The 23,239-nt window shown below is 37.0% G+C and overlaps 1 long non-coding RNA gene across 1 annotated transcript; it reads left to right on the forward strand.

Moving 5' to 3' along the window:
* Positions 1 to 16,999: 16,999 nt before the first annotated feature.
* LOC130463031 (uncharacterized) lies at positions 17,000 to 21,434 on the forward strand. The gene is made up of 2 exons (XR_008923741.1): positions 17,000 to 19,746; positions 20,236 to 21,434. It is a non-coding gene; the product is annotated as an uncharacterized lncRNA (long non-coding RNA).
* The last annotated feature ends 1,805 nt before the right edge of the window (positions 21,435 to 23,239 follow it).

A 23,239-nucleotide genomic window follows, 5' to 3' on the forward strand; every position in this document is an offset into this window, starting at 1 on the left:
ATTTCCCAAGCCAAATCTTGACAGAGTTCAACATAGGAATGTCATTTCCGATAAGTAATATGTCGTCGACATATAATACTAGGAAAGAAATTTTGCTCCCACTGACCTTCTTGTATACACAAGATTCGTCTGCGTTCTTGATGAAACCAAAGTCACTGACTGCTTCATCAAAACGTATATTCCAGCTCCTGGATGCCTGCTTCAATCCGTAGATTGACTTCTTTAGCTTGCATACCTTTTTAGCATTCTTTGGATCCTCAAAACCTTCAGGCTGTGTCATAAACACAGTTTCTGTTAAAACGCTGTTTAAGAAAGCAGTTTTGACATCCATCTGCCATATTTCGTAATCGTAATATGCAGCGATTGCTAACATTATCCGAATAGACTTTAGCATTGCAACTGGTGAAAAGGTTTCATCGTAATCCACACCGTGGACTTGCCTGTAACCTTTTGCAACCAATCTAGCTTTGAAAACTTCAAGTTTCCCATCTTTGTCCTTTTTCAGTTTGAAAACCCATTTGCTTCCAATGGCTTGGTAGCCATCTGGAAAATCGACCAAATCCCATACTTGGTTTTCATACATGGAGTCTAATTCAGATTGCATGGCTTCTTGCCATTGCTTGGAGCTAGGGCTCGTCATAGCTTTTTTGTAAGTCGCAGGTTCATCACTTTAAAGTAATAGAACGTCATAGCTCTCGTTCGTCAAAATACCTAAGTACCTTTCCGGTTGAGATCTATATCTTTGCGATCTACGCGGGGTAACATTTCTAGTTTGACCATGATTCTCACCAGATTCTTCTAAAGATCTCTGAGTTTCATCCTGAATGTTATCTTGAGCATTCATTAGAGTTTGTTGTTCGACTCGAATTTCTTCGAGGTCTACTTTTCTCCCACTTGTCATTTTGGAAATGTGATATTTCTCCAAAAGACACCATCTCGAGCAACAAACACCTTGTTCTCAGATGTATTGTAGAAGTAATACCCCTTTGTTTCCTTTGGATAGCCCATAAGGATACATTTGTCAGATTTTGGATGAAGTTTGTCTGAAATCAATCGTTTGACGTATACTTCACATCCCCAAATCTTCAGAAAAGACACATTTGGAGGCTTTCCAAACCATAATTCATATGGAGTCTTTTCGACAGCTTTAGACGGAGCTCTATTTATAGTGAGTGCAGCTGTATTTAGTGCATGTCCCCAAAATTCTAATGGAAGTTTGCCCTGACCCATCATTGACCTGACCATGTCTAGCAAGGTTCTGTTCCTCCGTTCCGACACACCGTTCCATTGTGGTGTTCCAGGAGGAGTCAATTCTGATAGAATTCCACATTCTTTCAGATGGTCATCAAATTCATAGCTCAGATTTTCACCACCTCTATCAGACCGCAGTGCCTTAATCTTCTTGCCTAATTGATTCTCTACTTCACTCTGAAATTCCTTGAATTTGTCAAAGGATTCAGACTTATGCTTCATTAGGTAGACATAACCATATCTACTGAAGTCATCAGTGAAAGTGATAAAGTAGCTGAAACCACCTCTAGCATTTGTACTCATTGGTCCACATACATCTGTATGGATTAAACCCAATAGTTCATTTGCTCTTTCTCCAACTTTAGAGAAAGGTTGCTTTGTCATTTTTCCAAGTAAACATGATTCGCATTTACCATATCCTCTAAGTCAAATGGTTCTAGAATTCCTTCCTTTTGAAGTCTTTCTAAGCGTTTCAAGTTTATATGGCCTAATCGACAATGCCACAGATAGGTGAGATCTGAATCATCCTTTTTGGCCCTTTTGGTATTTATGTTATATACTTGTTTGTCGTGATCTAATAAATAAAGTCCATTGACTAATCTAGCAGATCCATAAAACATCTCTTTAAAATAAAACGAACAACTATTGTCTTTTATTAAAAAGGAAAATCCCTTAGCATCTAAGCAAGAAACTGAAATGATGTTTTTAGTAAGACTTGGAACATGGAAACATTCTTCCAGTTCCAAAACTAGCCCGGAGGGCAACGATAAATAGTAAGTTCCTACAGCTAATGCAGCAATCCGTGCTCCATTTCCCACTCGTAGGTCGACTTCACCCTTGCTTAACTTTCTACTTCTTCTTAGTCCCTGTGGATTGGAACATAAGTGTGAGCCACAACCTGTATCTAATACCCAAGAAGTTGAATTAGCAAGTATACAGTCTATAACGAAAATACCTGAAGATGGAACGACTGTTCCGTTCTTCTGATCTTCCTTTAGCTTCAAGCAATCTCTCTTCCAATGCCCCTTCTTCTTGCAGTAGAAGCATTCGGATTCAGAAGTGGGTTGACTGACCTTCCTCTTTACAGATTTGGCGCCAGTTTGCTTAGTTGGGCTGGCCTTGTTGCCACCTTTCTTAGCATTCCTCTTCTTTCCAGATTTCTTGAACTTGCCCCCACGCACCATAAGCACATCCTGCTTATCACTTTTGAGCGTCTTTTCAGCGGTCTTCAGCATACCGTGAAGCTCAGTGAGCGTTTTGTCCAGACTATTCATACTGTAGTTCAGTTTGAACTGATCATACCCGCTATGAAGAGAATGGAGGATGGTGTCTATAGCCATTTCCTGAGAAAATTGCTGATCCAGCCGACTCATATTCTCAATGAGTCCAATCATTTTGAGAACATGTAGACTTACGGGCTCGCCTTTCTTAAGCTTGGTCTCAAGAATTTGCCTATGAGTCTCGAATCTTTCGACTCGAGCCAGATCTTGGAACATGTTCTTCAACTCACTGATGATTGTGAAAGCATCTGAGTTGATGAACGTTTTCTGCAGATCCGCACTCATGGTGGCGAGCATTAGACATTTCACATCCTTGTTGGCATCAATCCAACGATTGAGGGCTGCCTGAGTGACCCCGTCGCCTGCGGCTCCGGGCATCGCCTCTTCTAGGACATACTCCTTTTCTTCCTACATAAGAACTATTTGCAAGTTCCTTTGCCAGTCAAGGAAGTTCTTCCCGTTCAACTTCTCCTTTTCGAGAATTGATCGAATGTTGAATGAATTGTTGTTTGCCATATTAAAAACTACAATTGAAAAGAATAAACAAATAGATAACCATTCACAGTTTCTCTTAATAAACTTAAATTCTAGCATACATGCATAATTCAATGTTTATTAAGCATTTTATTCAAGTTATGTGTTCCGGCAGGTGTGAATAAAATGATTCCAAGATCCTAAAATCATTAAAGAACTATGCACAGTTTGTCGACTTAATCCTAAAACATCTTAGGTAAGCAAAAGCCTTTTGCTAATAGTCTAGAAACTATTCTTGGTTGATAGGTACGTCTAAGAACTTATTAGGTAAACCTATCGATTTTGCCACGACATAAAAGGACTCCTTACTTATATCGTTGAGTTTCACCAAAACTAACATGTACTCACAATTATTTGTGTACCTTGCCCCTTTAGGACCAATAAGTAACACCTCGCTGAGTGAAAACTATTACTAGATTGATGTAAAGGATATCCAAGCAAGTGTATATTTTGGCATGGCACCTTTTAACTCAATTTTTAAGTTTGGAACTTAAGGCTCTTACTATGTTGATTAGATTTTAAGTGAACTAAAATCCTTAATCATGCAACATAATCAAGCTTTTGATCTCATGCATTTTAAGACATATTTAAAAGCAATAAATAACTTAAAACATGCATAAGATAAATGTGATCTAGTATGGCCCGACTTCATCTTGAAGCTTTAACTTCAAAGTCCGTCTTGAAAATCTCCGTGGGAGGCACCATTTTCTTCAAATAGGATAAGCTATAATTAAAACTAATTACAACTATTTGATGGTACGCAGACCATATTTGAATTGAAAAACAACTTTGGTACTTTAGACCAATTACATTCAAATTAATGGTACGCAGACCATATTTTCTATCCTATTTGGGCCATACTAGTCACTTCATAACCTGCAAAACAGTACATATACAATATATACCATTCACCCATTCATTATCATGAATGGCCCACATAGCTGGTTAGTAAAACACATTATGCATCACGTAAACATTTGCAGCAATTAATCAAGGCCACCAATAATCTACCAATTATTCAGTCCTTATTAATTCTAATCAAGTTGTTTTAACCTTAAGGATTTGTAGACCTAATCAAGAGTTTATGACTAAAAGGGCTCCCACTTAAACCAATAAATTCATATGCTTTACTAATTTTAAACATAAAAATGTATTTCTAGTCTAACCGGAAACATACAAATTTAATTAAAATTTAAAGCTCATATAAATTTATAATTGAATCCAAAAAGTTTAATTTAATTTCAGTCGTATTTAAATTAATTCATGATTTTAATTTTAGTAAAATAATTAGAATAAATAAAATTTATTATAATTACAATATTCAAAATTAAAATCCAAGAAAATAATTTAAATTATAAATTTTAAAATTAATTAAAATTACGTAAACTGAAAATTTCAAATTAAAATTTCAAAACGATCCAATCGCAACGCAACAACCCCACGCAACGCACGCCCATGGGCCACACGCACACAGCCATCGCTGGCCATGTGCGCGCAGCCCATGCGCTGCGTCGCATCGCTGCTGCTGCTCTCCTTCGCAAGGCATCACGCGAGCTGGTGCTCGCTGCGCGCGCCAGCACTCGATGCACGCGAGCCATCGCTCGCTGCGCTCGCTCGCCAGCGCTCGCTTCATGCGAGCCAGCGCTCGCTGCGCGTGCTCGCCAGCGCTCGCTTTATGCGGGCCATTGCTCGCTGCGCGCGCTTGCCAGCGCTCGATCCTGCGAGCCTCGCTTGCTGCGCAAGGCATCGACGCTGGGCGTAGCACTCGTGGCATGCGAGCTTGCGCTCGCTGCGCGCGAGGCTCCGCACGCTTGCGCGAGGCAGTGCGCGCTGTGGCGCAGCTCGCTTGCTGCCCACACGCGACTGCTGTGCCTTGCTTTCGCCCTCGCCCATTCTTCCATTGCTCACAGCCCACGTCACAAGGCAGGGCTGCTGCCTTGTGCTCGTGCACCATGGCCTTGCTCATTGCATTCGTGCCGCATGGGCGACGAGCTACCTTGCTCGTCGTCACATGCCCGCATTATACAACACCCCTTAAGGGTAACACGTAGCGTCCATTGCTTTGTGCGTGCAAGTTATATGAGCGAATCGCATAAAATTTTAAAAAATTTATATTTAAAATTAATGACAAATTAATAAATAATATTAATTTCATAATTTTAGGGCGAAAAATCGAAAATTTATTATTCAATTGATTTCCGATTAACATGGATTCAAGTCTAGGTCATAAAAATTTAAAATTTAACATAATTTACAATTTTTATGGTGGTTTTTAATCATAGGTATCTAATTAAATTATAATTAATTATGAAAATCAAATTAATTCTAAATTATTCTAATTTTCAACAAATTAATCATAATTACAAATTAGATTGCATAATTAACAAGGCTAGGCATTCAAACTTGTTAAACATATACAGTAGGTCAATCAAAAATTCAAGATTTATCAACAAGAATCGCAAATATTTAATTTAACATCTTAAATTTACGAAATTTTGCATTCGAAAAACTAAAACCTCCGAAAAGTCATAGTTAGGCTTCGAATTTGAGAATTCTGGGTTCGGCAGAAAAATATTCTTTTTGTCAAAATTTTAGAATGCCTTTTACATGCGGAATTGACACAAAAATCACTCGATTTGGATGAGTAACGAAGAAACTGCCGAAAAATTGCGTACGTATAATTAAATAAACGCAATTTGCAATTAATTAACAATTACGAAAATTAATCACCCCTTTTAATTCTTGCAAATTTGTAATATTTAACCATGTTCATGCAATTTTAGATTATGAAAATAATAAGAGGCTCGTGATACCACTGTTAGGTTATGATACATATGACAATTCATAAATCATGCGGAAAAACCATAAAGCCAGGAAAACATATTATTTACACATAATCATTTAGCATAGTTTAGATGCATACTCTTTGTTGCGTGCCCTCCCTAGCTGCGCCCGAACCGAACAAGAACAAGTCTTTAGGACTCCAAGTGTCGTCCCTCCGTAGATAGTCCACAGCACGTCCGGATCCGCCTTAAGATTGACCAACTAGAATCGCCCTTAAGGTACTTAGAATTTTCGGCACTTTATAGGCAATTGTATGACTGAATTTTGCTCTCAAAAACTCACTTTGAATACTTGAATGCTCGATGTAAATATGTGACCCTAGGCACCTATTTATAGAGTTATGGAAAAGGATTTGGAATCCTATTAGGATACTAATTTATTTAATAATAATCCTACTAGGACTCTAATTAAATAAACTAAATCTTTTAGGATTAGATTTAATCATATGACAAATCCCGGTAGCTTTAGGATTCGAGTAGCACACAAACACACACGCACGCACAGCAGCCCACGAGGGGCGCCATGCGCGCGCAGGCAGCCCGCGAGCTCGCAGCCCACTGCCGCAAGCCCACACGCTGCCGTAGCCTTGGCGCGCGCTGGGCCTGCCTTGCGGTGGGCCTGGCGCAGCCTTGGCTGGTGCGTTTGTGGCACGCTGGCTTGCTGGGCGATGGCCCGGCTTCGTGCTGGGCCTTCGTCTGGCAGGCCTCGTCCGATGCTAATTCGTACGATACGCTTCCGATTAATTTCCCGATTCCGGAATTCATTTTCGATACGAACAATATTCAATATTTCTGATTCCGGAATCAATTTCCGTTTCGAACAAATATTTAATATTTCCGTTTCCGGAATTATTTTCCGATTCCGATAATATTTCCGATTCTGACAATATTTCCGATTCCGGCAATATTTCCATTTCTGATGATATTTTCCGATACGTACCATGTTTCCGTTTCCGGCAACATCTACGACTTGGATAATATTTATATTTCCGATACGATCCATATTTCCGTTTCCGGCAATATCATCGTTTCCGGAGTATTCATTTCTTGCCTGTGACGATCTCAGCTCCCACTGAAACCAAGATCCGTCGATTCCGAATATCCATAGATGGAGTATTTAATGCCATTAAATACTTGATCCGTTTACGTACTATTTGTGTGACCCTACGGGTTCAGTCAAGAGTAAGCTGTGGATTAATATAATTAATTCCACTTGAACTGAAGCGGCCTCTAGCTAGGCATTCAGCTCACTTGATCTCACTGAATTATTAACTTGTTAATTAATACTGAACCGCATTTATTAGACTTAACATTGAATGCATAATTGGACCAAGGGCATTATTTCCTTCAACAGCCACCGCCGCTGCCACCACGTCGCTGACGACAAAATGTGTAGTAAAGTTTACATGGCCGAGTCTACCGGTGGAACGTCGAATTCACAATAGTTATTTTATTTTGTCTGGAAAAAATTTCAAAAACTTATGCATTTTTAGCTTGTACCATGGTACATGCTTATGAATTTTAAGCTTGTACCATGGTACAGACTTATCAGTTTGTAGCTTTGACCATGGTCGTACGAACTTAAAATTCATAAGTCTACACCATGGTGCGAGCTTAAACTGCATAAGTCTATACCATGGTCGAAGCTAAAAATTCAAAATTCTAAATTTTTTTTTCCAAGTAATTAAATCAAATTCAACAGCAAATCAAAACCTTAAATAATAGACTTATGCATAATAGCTCACACCATATCGTAGAATTATGAATTTTAAGCTCCGTCCATGGTACGAGCTTAAACTGAATAAGTCTATACCATGGTCAAAGCTAAAAACTCATAAGTCTGTACCGTGGTACAAGCTTAAAATTCATAAGCTTGTACCATGGTACAAGCTTAAAACTCATAAGCTTGTACCATGGTACAAGCTAAAAAAGCATAAGTTTCTGAAATTTTTTCGGGGGGAAAAAAAATTGCCGTTTCACCGGTAGACTTGGCCATGTAAACATTACTACACATTTTTTCGCCGGTCACGTGGTGGCAGTGGTGCTAGCCTTCAGTTGTAGACGGAGGTGGGAAGGTAAGAGGGTAAATGAGGATGGTAAATGTTGAATGAGGGGGTAAATAAAGGAGGGTATGTAGGTAAAATATTGGGGCGATTTTTGTTGTAATAATTGAGTTTTCAAGGCAAATACTAGAATTAGAATAAGAACGGGTTTAGGAAATCGTTGCGCCGTGGTAACTAAACCACTACCTTGAAAACGAGATTCGGTGCAACCGGGGTGCACAATTGTATTCACTGATTCGTTCCCTAAGGTTTACACAACTCTCAACACACAAAGACACTTTTGGGTGATGAGATAGAGCCACATAAACTTATGCGCAAAAGAATAAGAAGGAAAATGTTTGAAGAGATACGAATAATCATGACTTAATCATGAACCAGAATTCTTAAATTGAATGTCGAGATGGAAAAGTGTAGAATGTGTAAGAAAATAATAATTAATCCCTCCGTTCTTGAATATTATTAGTCCCTTTTGGAATCTAAGACAATCCGACAAAGTATAATTGTCACATAAATTTCAATAGTATATAACACATGTTGGTAGGAGAGAGAAATAATTTGGGATTTAGTGAGGATAAAAGTTTCTTGAGAGTAAACAAGTGGACTTTTAGATATTTATAAGAGTATAAAAGGGATAAACATTAGACAAATAAGGAAAGATTCCAAAAGGGAATAATAAAAAAGAAAAACTCCATTAGGAAAGGGATTAACATTCAAGAACGGAGGGAGTATAATTTATTGAAAAGTGGAAAAAGTGAAACAAAAACCATTTGCTAAGGATTGCTTGGAGATTCGAAGAGGGTTCTCTCTCTCCTTCGACGCCATGGAACAAACTCGGAAGCAATCCAAGCGCCCCAACAATGGTGAGAACTCGAAAAAGACACCACAACAAGCCAAAAAGAACGTAACTGAGTCTAGCCACGAAGATAGAAATGCAGTGGTGACCTGCGATATGATAGCACCGCATATCATTGGATTTCAAACCCAAATGATCAACTTGAGGATTTGAATGAATTTTTGACTCCTAAATAATCGTTGCGACAACTTCAATAGAAATATCAAGTCAAAAATGACCTAAATGCCTGGTTGAATGGACTTCACAGTGGTAAGGATGCTCGAACCCATTTTCAATCAAACTCTAAAACTGGCAGGAATGGGTCTGGATTGATGAATACTTGGAATGCTTAATTTTAATCATAATTCCATTCCTCATACTACGATTCTTAATGATAATATGACAAATGACATTGAACAACCCCAATTAATGTATGATTTTGATGACATCAAGGATGAAATCGAGTATTGTGAGTCAGCTGTTATTTGTTATGTTTTGGAAGAAAGTCCCCGCCAGAACGTAATGGAAGGATTGGTTAGGAGGATTTGGGGGAAATTGGGGGTGGATAAGGTGTCCATGGCAGGGAGAGGTTTCTACTTGGTCCATTTCACAAAATAACTGTCATAAGGTAATCAATTGAAGGTTTCAGTTTTTTGATGCAAAACCTTTGATAATCCAACCATGTACCCCTGACATGAACATTAACAAGGAACTAGTGAAGAAACTCCCCATATGGATCTAATTACCTGGTTGGATGTGAAATATTGGGGGGGGGAGGAGTTTGAATAAGATTCCTGGACAGATTAGGAAGGTTCTCAAGGTGGATCAGGCAAACCAGAATAGGGATAAACTCATGTTTGCCAAGGTTCTGGTGAAAGACAATATTGACTAGCAATTCCCCTTTGTGATTTATTTCCGCGATTCATTTCATAAATGAGAATGGTGCCAAATTTGACCAAAAAGTCAACTATGATTGGCTTCCCATCACTTGCACTGTTTGCAAAAGAATGGGACATGATCACACCAGTGCACCAGAAGGAACAACATTGTGGGAAAGAGGACATGGGTCAAAAAACCAGTACAGAAAGCCCATCCAGCCAAGGATGCATGATTGCTCATTCCCCTAAGAAAAATGATACTGTTTCACACAATTCAGAGCGGTTTGTGCAGGCTGCAAAGTTCAGTAAGAGAAAAGGACAACAGTTAAGGCCAATCATCACTATCAAATTTTTCCAAGCTTTAAGCTGTAATGATGAGGATGATGTGAGGGAGGAGGAGAACCTCTCTCCTAGTGTAGAGGATCATGGGGATTCATTGGGCAGGGGGGTGGGGGAATCCCCTAACCCCAATGGATAAGATGATGTGTTGGAATGTAAGGGGATTGAACAAAATTGAAAAACAGAAGGAGGTGTGTAACACCCCGACCTCTAAATCACTTATTAAGGCATACTTAGCAGCGGAATTAACCTAATTCGGTCGGGACATTACCTGCCGTAACTCCCTCTTGGGAATTACAAGGCAACCATCAATCATAACTATTAAATCCTCCAAAATTAACAAAATATCCTTTTTAATTCCTTAATAAAAGTACGTAACTTAATCAAGCATCTTTACTTAAACTTGTTACAACTTAACATTTAACTTAGGTGAACTTTGTAGTAGTGAAATCCTCGCCACTACTCGTTTCTTTGGTCCCCAGCAGTACCTAAAACGGAAAACAAAATGGTGAGTCGAAGACTCAGTAACGAGTTACCCTAGCATCGTAACATCATTTAAATTCATTTTATTTAATAAACAGGGAGAATATAATATAGTAAAACATTTAATAAATCATCATTTCAGAAGCATCATCTCGAAACATCATTTTCAATAATATCATTTCAGGAATTTCAGGAACATTATTTCAGGAATATCATTTTAGGAACATCATTTCATTAACGTTTTTCCTTTTAACAATATTATTCTGGTCGTCAGGACTTTACAGGAAAACATGGAAGGACGTCTCCTACGAACAGGGGAAGCCAGTGCTTCATTTCAGGGGGAGTCAATGCTCTATAACAGGGGAAGCCAGTGCTTCATTTCAGGGGGAACCTTGGTTCCATATCAGGGGAAGCCAATGCTTCTTATTAGGGGGAACCTTGGTTCCATATCAGGGGAAGCCAGTGCTTCTTATCAGGGGGAGCCTAGGCTCCATATCAGGGGAACTTGACCAGTTCTTACACTTTCATTTATCATGTTTACATTTCTTTTAGTTGAACATTAATCAGGAAAATCTCAACCATTCAGGGTGGTTCAATAAACCATTAAATCTCGTTATTTCATAAAATCATTTCTTTCGGGAATAATAATTCATTAAATCAATACTTTGCATAAAGCTGCATTATCGTAAAACAATTCAATCAAATCATACTTGTAATCCCGCAATTCATAAAACATCATTATAAAACATCAATCATTCATAACATCGTTCATAAATGCATTTCGAAGGGATTGCGGGTACTAGCAATAACCGTTACCTCACTTTCGCGATTTGCTAAGCCTTTTCCTTGGTTCGTTCTTCCTGAGCTCCGGGTTTGATTTCTTTCAAAGTATTAAATTATTAAATTAGTATTAAAACGATAAATACTTTAAAACCAATATTTTATAAATAATGAATCCATATATAGTGAATTTTGAAATAATGAATTTAATAAAAATATACATTTTTATAAATTATAGAAAATATTATTATTAAACGAGATTTCAATCGAAATATATATATTTCATAAATCGATTTACTTGAAACTTTATTTAAATCCCATAATTAACGGTAATATTATCTAAATTAAATTTCCAGCCAAAATATAAATTTGAATTTACCATTTAAATTTATATAATCATAATTAAAATAAATATCAATTGATTTTCATGAAACATTAGCATGAGTGTTTAAATAAAAGAATAGAACTTACTTTGATATATATATATATATATATATATATATATATATATATATATATATATATTGGGCCAAAACAAAGGTTTGGGCTTTTGGGGAATATAAGAACAAAGTTCCAATTACTGGAACTCATTTTATTAGGAAACAGGGAAACGAAGAAAAGGAGGGCGGGGGCACGAAGCAGAGAAAGGAGATGAGGGAGGAAGAAGGTGGCGCTGGGGTCGGGTCCTTGGCGGCGTGCCAGCACCGAAACCGCGCCGGAAGACGACGGTGGTGGTGGTTCACGGCGTCAAAACACGAGGGAAGGGGAAAAGGATGGTCGAACCAAGGAGGGGAAAACAGGGGAGTTTGAGAGGCGGTTCTGGGCTGAAGCAGGGCGGCTTGCCGGGGTATTTTTGGGCGGAGGTTGGATTTGAGGGGTGGTGAGGCGATTGCGTTGTGGTGGTGGGATGGTGGTGGCTGCGATAGGGGAAGAGACCGAGTGAAACAGGGGAGGGCAGGGGTGTTGCGACGGGGAAGGAGAGGGGAGCAGGGAGCTACGGTGGGTGCGGTGGTGGTCGGGTGGTGGTCGAGGGGTTGAGGTGGTGTTGGATGGTTATGGTGGTGGTGGTTTCAGTAGTTCGAATCACAGAAAACAAAGAGAAATGAAAGTTGAAAATTGATTTTATGTTTTTTTATTTTTGTCTTTTGTTGGAATTCAATTGAAGTTGTGGCTAATTTGTAGAGTCAAGTAGAGTGTATGAGAAGGAAAATTGCTTGGGGCTTAAGGGTTGAATGTGGACTGAATTGAGGGAAGAGAAGAAGGAAGAAATGGTTTCCTTCTTTGTTGTGTACGTGGGGAGTAAAGAGGAGAACAAAAATGGAATTTTGGCTTTGTAAGGGCATTTTCGTAATTTCACTTACTTAGGCAAAAATTCAGAAAATTGGTGCTACCTTAGAAAATTAATTGGAATAGAAATGTTTAATTAAAAATCAAGTTTTGAAATAATTCTTTATAAGAAACATTGTTAACGAAAAATAAATTAAATTTTCGAATAAAATAAGAACGTTTCGAAATTATTAGAAATCCGAAAATAATTAAAATTTAAAAAGGGCGTTAAGCTCGTAAATATGAATTTGAATTATAAACTGAAAAATAAATCGTGTTGCAATTTAAAAATTCAAGCGAAATAAAACTTCGTTAATTAAAAATAAAATTCGAATTTAGGATTTAAAACAATTTTAAGCTAAATAAAAATAATTAAGCATAGTTAATCGAGTTTTAAAAATTCGGGGTATTACATTCTTACCCCCTTAGAAAAAGTTTCGTCCTCGAAACTTGAAAATTAGACGTATAAAATGATTGTTGAAAATCAAAAACATTCGATTAAAATTATGATATTTATTTTAAAACCAAGATCTCACAATTTCATTCCAATTCCGACAATGTCTAGCTTTCATTCCGCCATCATCTTTTAGGACTCCGCTTCAACTCGAGACCTAGAATCGAAGAGTAAAGAATACAAAAGGGGCAAAATTATATATTGATTCTTAATCGTCATTAAGGTCAATTACATTTCGCCATCGTCTTTCGTACCTCCACTTGACTTCATATAATAGGATCGAGGAGCAAAGAACATAAAAGGGGCAAACTTGTTAGCTTAGACTAGGCTTCCATATTGCTGTGTGATATCTTGTTCGAATATATATATATATATATATATATATATATATATATATATATATATATATATATTATACCGAAAATAGTAACTTTTAATGAAAAATTATAATTCTGAAGATATAGGTATATGTAATGAAAATAAATATTTATCTACAAATTTCACACTCAAATAATTTGTAAAAGTCATTTGTTATATCAATCTCGTACTCTGAGCTCAGGAGAACTTCCATCGGAGACGGCATCCATGTATAACAATTAGATCACCAGTACAATCATGTCATGTCAGCATAAACATAATCCATATCATAGAGACATAATTCATGTGAAAATTTCAAATTCAACATAAGCATAACATTCATAATCATTTGATCTAACACACGAGCATGGTTGACCATAACATAATCATTCATAGAAAACATAGTAATTCATACATCATATTGTTCGTGGGAGAATAATTAGAGATATTTCGCTTTCATTTTCTATTGGCTTCTTTGTTGCAGGAATCTTGTCGTTGAATTTCATTATTCGATTCGTTTTGATTTCGATCTCCGATCTTTTCTTATGCGTCAAACAACTTCGTTGACTACGTTCGTTGCGGGGGTTTGAGTCCAATCACGTGACAGGAACTACATCATTAGACATGCGACTTCGTTCCTTAGTATTTTAAGTCGATAGACCTTGGGTTTTGGAGGATAATTCTAAGCCATCACACGTGCCTTTATCAGAAACAATCTAGGTTCCAGAAACTTAGTTCAGACTACCTGGTTTTACAGACACGTCATTTCGTCGATTTCTTTTCTTAACTCCGTTGCATTCCTCAATCATTCATAATTCTTTTCGAACTTCATAGCATTCGTTGATATCATCAACCTCATAGAAAGACTAATTCTCAATAACTTATTTTGGTAAGATCCTTAAAGCTTTATATGCAAACTCAATTCCATATTTTCACCATAAATCATGTTTTCCACATAACATTTTACAAAACTTTAAATTCTTTCGCTTAGCTTTCTTTATGGAGATTATCAAGCATCATTTCAGATAAATACATAAAAACAATCCTTATAAGTTATGCGGAAAGGTAATCTAAGAATCGATTTCAATCATAACTTTAATACTTTAAACCACAATTTAATTGTTGATTCGCCACTTAGGAAATACAAACTCATGCTCTTTCGATACTCTATTATTCAATCTTTTGATAACTAATTCTTGATAACTTCTTTTGGTAAAATCCTCAAGATCTTATTCATGCTTCAACTCAAACGGGGTTTTTACCATAACTCATGGGGTTCATAACATTCATGTATAACTTCTTAGCTTCCTTAATAAAGGCATATCAATCATTTTTCAAATACTAGACTTGTGTACTTATAAACACCAAAACATTCATCGGAAAGGTAACCCAAGAATCACTTTTATTCATAACTTTAGCACTTTAAACTTCGAATAATCTTAACTTAATTAGTGATCAACCACAACCTTATGCTCGTTTGGTACTCCTAACGTTTATAGTATCCTTGAAGATTTCACAACCATCAAAATTCCTCAAAACCATTCATATCCACAAAATCTTTGAGTTCGCACCGTGCTTAACTTAACTTCTTCTAAAATATACTGCTTAAACTTTGCTTAGTCTATCTAGGCTAGAAAACTCATAACATATGTGACGATAAACATAAAATCAAGGGAAGTTCGATTCTAAAGAGAGAGAGAGCTAAATCAAAATAATATCAGCGTTGGCGTCATCTTTGTCCTTTATCATGTAAGCTCTTGCATATGTCGTGATCGTGTTGGATTATGATTAACCCTAGAATTGTTGTTGTTTCGTTCATGATTGGTCGAGGTTGACAAAATTCTCTTTCCTTCCATGTATTCGTTCCTACACGACATTAGTTTCTTATTCGTCAGGGCATTGCAAAGTCTCCCATAGTTGATCCATCTTGTTGGTCCATTCTTCAAATTTCATCGAATCGGCTTGCCGTCATAGATTGGTGGATTCCAGGGTGAAATTTTCTCAAATAGTGATGCATTTTTGTTCGATTTCGTTTTTCGAGAATATTTGACCGATTAAGTTGACATTGTACTTGCAGTTCCTAATCGTTTCATCATCTCCTCGTGGTCTTCTATAAATTGTTCGTCACAGGAATCATCATGGAAAACATCATTGTGGACGACGTCATCGTGAATATTGCGCTTGTTGTGAGCTTCGTTCGTGGCATCATTAGTAACCTCGATAATCGATATTTCACATAACATATTCAATCAGAAAAACATAAATAACATGAGAATAAATCCCTTTAATGTTTACATAAATATGTTTACACTTTTATTCGAAGTTTATAAAAACATAAATATCAGGGGAACTTGACCAGTTCTTACACTTTTATTTATCATGTTTACATTTCTTTTAGTTGAACATTAATCAGGAAAATCTCAACCATTCAGGGTGGTTCAATAAACCATTAAATCTCGTTATTTCATAAAATCATTTCTTTCAGGAATAATAATTCATTAAATCAATACTTTGCATAAAGCTGCATTATCGTAAAACAATTCAATCAAATCATACTTGTAATCCCGCAATTCATAAAACATCATTATAAAACATCAATCATTCATAACATCGTTCATAAATACATTTCGAAGGGATTGCGGGTACTAGCAATAACCGTTACCTCACTTTCGCGATTTGCTAAGCCTTTTCCTTGGTTTGTTCTTCCTGAGCTCCGGGTTTGATTTCTTTCAAAGTATTAAATTATGAAATTAGTATTAAAACGATAAATACTTTAAAACCAATATTTTATAAATAATGAATCCATAGATAGTGAATTTTGAAATAATGAATTTAATAAAAATATACATTTTTATAAATTATAGAAAATATTATTATTAAACGAGATTTCAATCGAAATATATATATTTCATAAATCGATTTACTTGAAACTTTATTTAAATCCCATAATTAACGGTAATATTATCTAAATTAAATTTCCAGCCAAAATATAAATTTGAATTTACCATTTAAATTTATATAATCATAATTAAAATAAATATCAATTGATTTTGATGAAACATTAGCATGAGTGTTTAAATAAAAGAATAGAACTTACTTTGATATATATATATATATATATTGGGCCAAAACAAAGGTTTGGGCTTTTGGGGAATAAAAGAACAAAGTTCCAATTACTGGAACTCATTTTATTAGGAAACAGGGAAACGAAGAAAAGGAGGGCGGGGGCACGAAGCAGAGAAAGGAGATGAGGGAGGAAGAAGGTGGCGCTGGGGTCGGGTCCTTGGCGGCGTGCCAGCACCGAAACCGCGCCGGAAGACGACGATGGTGGTGGTTCACGGCGTCAGAACACGAGGGAAGGGGAAAAGGATGGTCGAACCAAGGAGGGGAAAACAGGGGAGTTTGAGAGGCGGTTCTGGGCTGAAGCAGGGCGGCTTGCCGGGGTATTTTTGGGCGGAGGTTGGATTTGAGAGGTGGTGAGGCGATTGCGTTGTGGTGGTGGGATGGTGGTGGCTGCGATAGGGGAAGAGACCGAGTGAAACAGGGGAGGGCAGGGGTGTTGCGACGGGGAAGGAGAGGGGAGCAGGGAGCTACGGTGGGTGCGGTGGTGGTCGGGTGGTGGTCGAGGGGTTGAGGTGGTGTTGGATGGTTATGGTGGTGGTGGTTTCAGTAGTTCGAATCACAGAAAACAAAGAGAAATGAAAGTTGAAAATTGATTTTATGTTTTTTTATTTTTGTCTTTTGTTGGAATTCAATTGAAGTTGTGGCTAATTTGTAGAGTCAAGTAGAGTGTATGAGAAGGAAAATTGCTTGGGGCTTAAGGGTTGAATGTGGACTGAATTGAGGGAAGAGAAGAAGGAAGAAATGGTTTCCTTCTTTGCTGTGTACGTGGGGAGTAAAGAGGAGAACAAAAATGGAATTTTGGCTTTGTAAGGGCATTTTCGTAATTTCACTTACTTAGGCAAAAATTCAGAAAATTGGTGCTACCTTAGAAAATTAATTGGAATAGAAATGTTTAATTAAAAATCAAGTTTTGAAATAATTCTTTATAAGAAACATTGTTAACGAAAAATAAATTAAATTTTCGAATAAAATAAGAACGTTTCGAAATTATTAGAAATCCGAAAATAATTAAAATTTAAAAAGGGCGTTAAGCTCGTAAATATGAATTTGAATTATAAACGGAAAAAAAAATCGTGTAGCAATTTAAAAATTCAAGCGAAATAAAACTTCGTTAATTAAAAATAAAATTCGAATTTAGGATTTAAAACAATTTTAAGCTAAATAAAAATAATTAAGCATAATTAATCGAGTTTTAAAAATTCGGGGTATTACAAGGTGAGATTCTTTATTCAATCTCATCACATTAAACTGTTATGTCTCCTTCAAACAAGGGTGAAGGCACCAGAGATGGGCAATCTTTACCTCAATCTTTGTCCTAACTGGTGCTTTACTGCCAACTTGAGTTATCACAAGTCCACAAGAATGGAAGAATAGTTCTAGCTAGCTTGGGACTCTGATGTGTTTACTGTAAATATTATCCATGTGGGGCGTCAGATTATTCACTGTATGGTCACTCTTTGGAACACTGGTGAAAGGTTCTATGCTTCCTTTGTTTATGGCTTGAAGACCCCTTCAAAAAGAGTATATTTATGGTCTACTCTTACTTCTCTAGCTAATAATGTTTCTTGGGTTATTATGGGTGATTTCAATGCAATAGTGGACATGGAAGAGAGGATAGGGCCAACTGTTAGACTTTTAGACATTCAATCTATGATACAATGTACGGTAAGCTGTAAACTTACTGAAATAAAGACAGTAGGTAGACACTTTACCTGGACCAACAAACAAGATGGGCCTGATGAGTGTTTACCAGAATTAACAGAGTATTAGCCAATGAGGCATGGGATGATTTGTACAGTAGTGCAGAAGCAACTTTTCTTCTCGAGGGACTTTTGATCACTGTCCCATGATCTTTAACATATATGAGTCTAACATACAGAAGAAAACTTTTAGGTTCTACAATATGTGGACCACCTCGCATGAGTTTCTCCCTATAGTTGAAAAGAATTGGGATCAATATGTATATGACTGTCATATGTTCAGGATCATCACAAAACTCAGATGGATCAAATATGATTTGAAACAATTGAATAGAGTGGGGTATAGTTATGTTGAATCTGACCAGCTTATACTCCAGAAGAAGCTTGCTGAGGTGCAGGAGAGAATGCATGCTAACCCTCTTGACACCCAGCTTGCTTCAGATTAGAAAGAGGTTGCTGCAACCTACATATCAGCTACCATAAATATATTTCCTTTCTTTAGCATATTGTTAAGCTTCACTAGTTAGAGCATGGTGATGAGAAATCAAAGGATTTTCATCAAAGCATCAAACAAAGGAGGAAGCACAATCAAATCCATTCAATCCAAACTCACACTGGTGAACGGTTTACTCTCCCACGAATGTTCAATATGAATTTATTGACTTCTATGGAACATGTTTGGTACTAAGACGTCTGACATGTCTCTAGTCAACACAACAATAATGGATAGAGGGCCAAGGCTTTCTGAGGAACACAAAAGGTAACTGGTGTGCTATTTCAGTGTTGATGATGTTAAAAGAATCCTGAACTCTATCCCTAACAACAAGGCCCCGGGGATAGATGGCTTCAACAATCACTTCTTCAAAGCTTCCTTAGATGTTTTGAAAGATGATATGCACGCAACCATCATGGATTTTTTCAATACTGGAAAAATCTTGAAAGAAACTAATGTTACTTCCATCACCCTCATTCCCAAAGTAAGTGTTACAACTTATGTTAGTGACTTCAGAGCTATTTCTTGTTGTAATGTGCTCTATAATTTCATCTCTAAGCTCATGTGTGAGAAGTTAGGGTCCGTGCTCTCTGATGTGATTTCCCACAACCAAGGAGCTTGTCTTTGGTAGATCAATCCTCCACAATGTGATGTGTGACAAGACATCATCAAAATGTATAGGAAAAGCCAAAAACATGCCAATTGTTTTATGAAGTTGGACCTTAAAAAGCTTATGACACTGTGGAATTGGAGTTCACTGCTGAAATAATGACTGATCTTGGTTTTCCTGTGCATCTTATTAAGATAATCATGACTTGTCTCTCCACAACTCAATACTCTCTCCTTCTCAATGGTGTCCACACTCAGATTATTCACTCAAAAAGAAGACTCAATTAAGCAAGGAGATCCTTTGTCCCTACTGATGTTCACTCTGTGTATGGAGTACTTCTCCAGAGCCATGATCACTGTTGGTGAACATCCGAAGTTCATGTTTCACTCTAGGTGTAGAGGTATGAATCTTAATCACCTTTTCTTTGTTGATGATCTACTCATTGATGTTCTGTAAGGAGACAATACTCCTATCCATCTCATCCTAAAAGGATTTCAGATCTTTTCTAACACAACTATATTGGCCTTGTTGTTAAGCCCTCCTAGTCCTCTCTATATGGTTGTGGTATCTATGATGCTATGGTTCAAGAGATTATGCACTACTATGACTTTACTCTTGGATCTCTCTCCATTTCAAGTATATGGGGGTTCATGTTAGTTCTTGTAAAAGCTAGTGACTGTGATGTCGTGATTGACAAACTAACTGCCAGAATTTAAACCTGGAGTTTTAGACATCTCTCTTTTGTTGGGAGAGCTAAGTTGATTAACTTAGTTCTCATGAGTATCAATGTCTACTAGTCTCAATTTTTCATTTTCCCTAGTTTTGTTCAGAGGAAGATTAATTCCATTTGTAGATCTTTCCTATGGTTTGGCACCTATGATGATTGCAGACATGGTGCAGTGGCTTGGGAGAAGCTTTGCCTTCCTAAGTCTCAAGGTGGTCTTGGTTTTAGGAATCTCTTATTTTGGAACCAAGCTACAGTGGCTCAACAAGCATTGAGGTATAGCCAAGAAACATGACAACTTATGGGTCAAATGGGTTCACTCGGTGTATGTGAAAGACAAAGATTCAGTCCAGTTCACTGCTCCTAAAGCTGCTAGTTAGGTGGTGATGTTTGTGTGTAAAGTTAAAACTATCTGTATTGATAAGTTTGATAAGGTTCAGCTAGTTCATTGGCTCACTGCACCAAAGTATGCTATCAAGGAGATGTATAATCTTCTCAGAGAACAAGGAAAAAGTCCCATGGCAACAGTATGTTTGGAACAGGTTCTTTGTTCCTAAATACAGAATATGGCTCACAACGATGAACAAGTTAAAAACAAAAGTTAGACTGCATTAACTTGGCATTGATGATGACACCCTTCGTGCAGTATGTGGCACCTATCCTGAAACTATTCCACATTTGTTTTTTGAATGTACTTTTAGTACTAAATGCAGGAAGATAATCATGACTTGGCTGGGGTTTCACTCCAACAAAAAGTCAGTTTCTCCCCTACTAAATTGGGTTCAGAGGTACACTAAAGGAAGATTCAAAAAGACTTTAAGTTACACTGCCATTGCTAGTCTTGTTTACGATATTTGGAAATCAAGGTATGCAGCTGTTTGGTCCATGAAAGTGCCAACTGTCAAAGCTACTACCCAGCAGATTCAGTATGAGGTTAAACATAGGGTTCAACAGCTAATGAGTGTTAAAACTTTGTAATAGGGATAGGGATTGGATCCACACTTTGTAGTGGCCTTCTCTAGGGTTGGTAAGGCTAATTGTTTTTTTTTTTTTTGGGGGGGTTCTACTACGAGGAGTTCCCACCGCCTTCGGCGAGTGGACTAATATATCCCCGCGGGAGTTTGCATGGCTACCTCGATAGACAGCATCCCTCCTAGTTGAGATTTTTTCCATTCATAAGGCTCGAACCCAAGACCTTGGTTAAGGAGCAAGAGACCCTTAACCACTCATGCCAACCTCAATTGGTGGTTAGGCTACTTGTTGATAGCCTTTTTGTTATTTGGGCTCCCTTGGTTGTTGTTTTGGCTCTAAGGGTGTTCTTTTAGTGTGTAATGGTTCAAAGTGATTAATATATTTCCTTTCTAGCTTGCTTGTCAAAAAAAAAAAAAAAACTGTATGTTCAAAAATAGAAACAAGACACTTATTAGAAAACACCAGAAATAAAATAGTGAACACGTATTTAGGAACAGAAGGAGTAAATAAGTTCCAATTTCCACTACAAGAATTTGTATCTTTAACGACAACCTAATTACGACGGGCCAAAAATCCCGTCGCAAAAGCCTTTTGCGACGGGGCAATCAACCAAACAATGACGGGAATAACCGTCGCAAATGTCTTTTACGACGGGTTTACAACGGATTTACGACGGAATTTCTATTAACGACGGCCCCCTTTTATGACGGGTTCGCGACAGGAAATCCCGTCGTTAATCAACGATTATTGGCCTTTCGCGACGGAATTTCCCGTCGTTAATAGTACAATATCTTGTAGTGTTCGGTGGAATAGAGACCCTGAATAATTAATAGTCCGATCATTAAATTAAGAGCCACCTGAATCAACTTTTGATCACATGTGGCAGCTACCATTCAACAAACATGGGGGAAAGAGAAAGAGAAAGAGAAAGAGAAAGAGAAGAGTGGTCACATAAAAGAAACCGCATTCATTCATTCATTCAATAATCAATACTACTATTCGATCCGTATTTACTCTGTGTTTTTGACATTACCTTTGTCCTTTGCTTACCTTTAGATTCTAGATCTTGACCATCCCATGCACATCGTCCTCCCTTTCCTTTTCATGTCCAAAATCAAGTACATACGTGCAACTAACAATTGCATTGCTTATTAATATCTCCATCGGTTACTCGTATGGTACGGTGTTCGGGTAAGCGTGTACGTACTTTATAGGTCCGTTGAGTGAAACTACTTTCACCTTATGTATAGTTTTTTTTATCTAAATTACGTAATTCATTAGATTAATAAAATTTTCTAAGTCATGTTTTGGGACATAAGAACTCCAACCTAAAATGAAACTAAGACGATATACCCAAAAAATGTACTTATAATATTACTTTCTCTTTTGAGTTAGTTCAATTCATATTGTTATTTTATTTTATTTTTAGGTCGACTTATATAGTTGAAGGTACATATGTCATTGAAAATTAATTGTTGTATTTGTTGTAAGGTTGCTTGATGCGTGTCGTCACATCTCATACTACTGGTAATAATGTATGCGAGTCATTTTTGTTTCACACAATTTAAGGGGAGAAAAATGAGAGAGGAAGACAATGACATGTATTATTCCTTATCTATAGTATTATGCTACTCCACTCTCTTTAATAATTTTAGCAAGATTATTATTTCTCTACTAGCTACTAGCTAGCTAGGGCTACTTGCTACACATTATTGTAATTTACATAGAGAGGATGATGATAGTACTACGAATAGCCAAAATATAAACACGAATGATGCATGCATGATTTCATTGGAGATGAGATATGAGGAAAAAATTGATTATTTAATTAATTAATAGTAATAAACATAGGGGATCTTTTGTGGGTCTTGCCACTAATCATTGTAGAATAAAATAATCAGAAAATGAAATCCAAATGATATTTAAAAATCAAACAACATTCATAAAATTAATTAAGCATATACTATTTGGAAGCAAACCAGCGGTTGGCTATTGGTCCTTTTCAATGAGTTGATGGTTTTCATTTCCCCCCATTTTCCCACTAGAATAAATTAAAAGTGGGGGCAAATAAATAATAAAAAGTATTATAATAATAAATTATGTATACGGAGTAATAATTAGTCTCCTATCATACCATCTGATTCTTAATTAAATCCCATACTCCGTATCATATTTAATAATATTTTAGATAAATAGA

This window comes from Spinacia oleracea, chromosome 6 (assembly GCF_020520425.1).
Source record: "Spinacia oleracea cultivar Varoflay chromosome 6, BTI_SOV_V1, whole genome shotgun sequence".
In the NCBI taxonomy this organism is placed as follows: domain Eukaryota; kingdom Viridiplantae; phylum Streptophyta; class Magnoliopsida; order Caryophyllales; family Amaranthaceae; genus Spinacia; species Spinacia oleracea.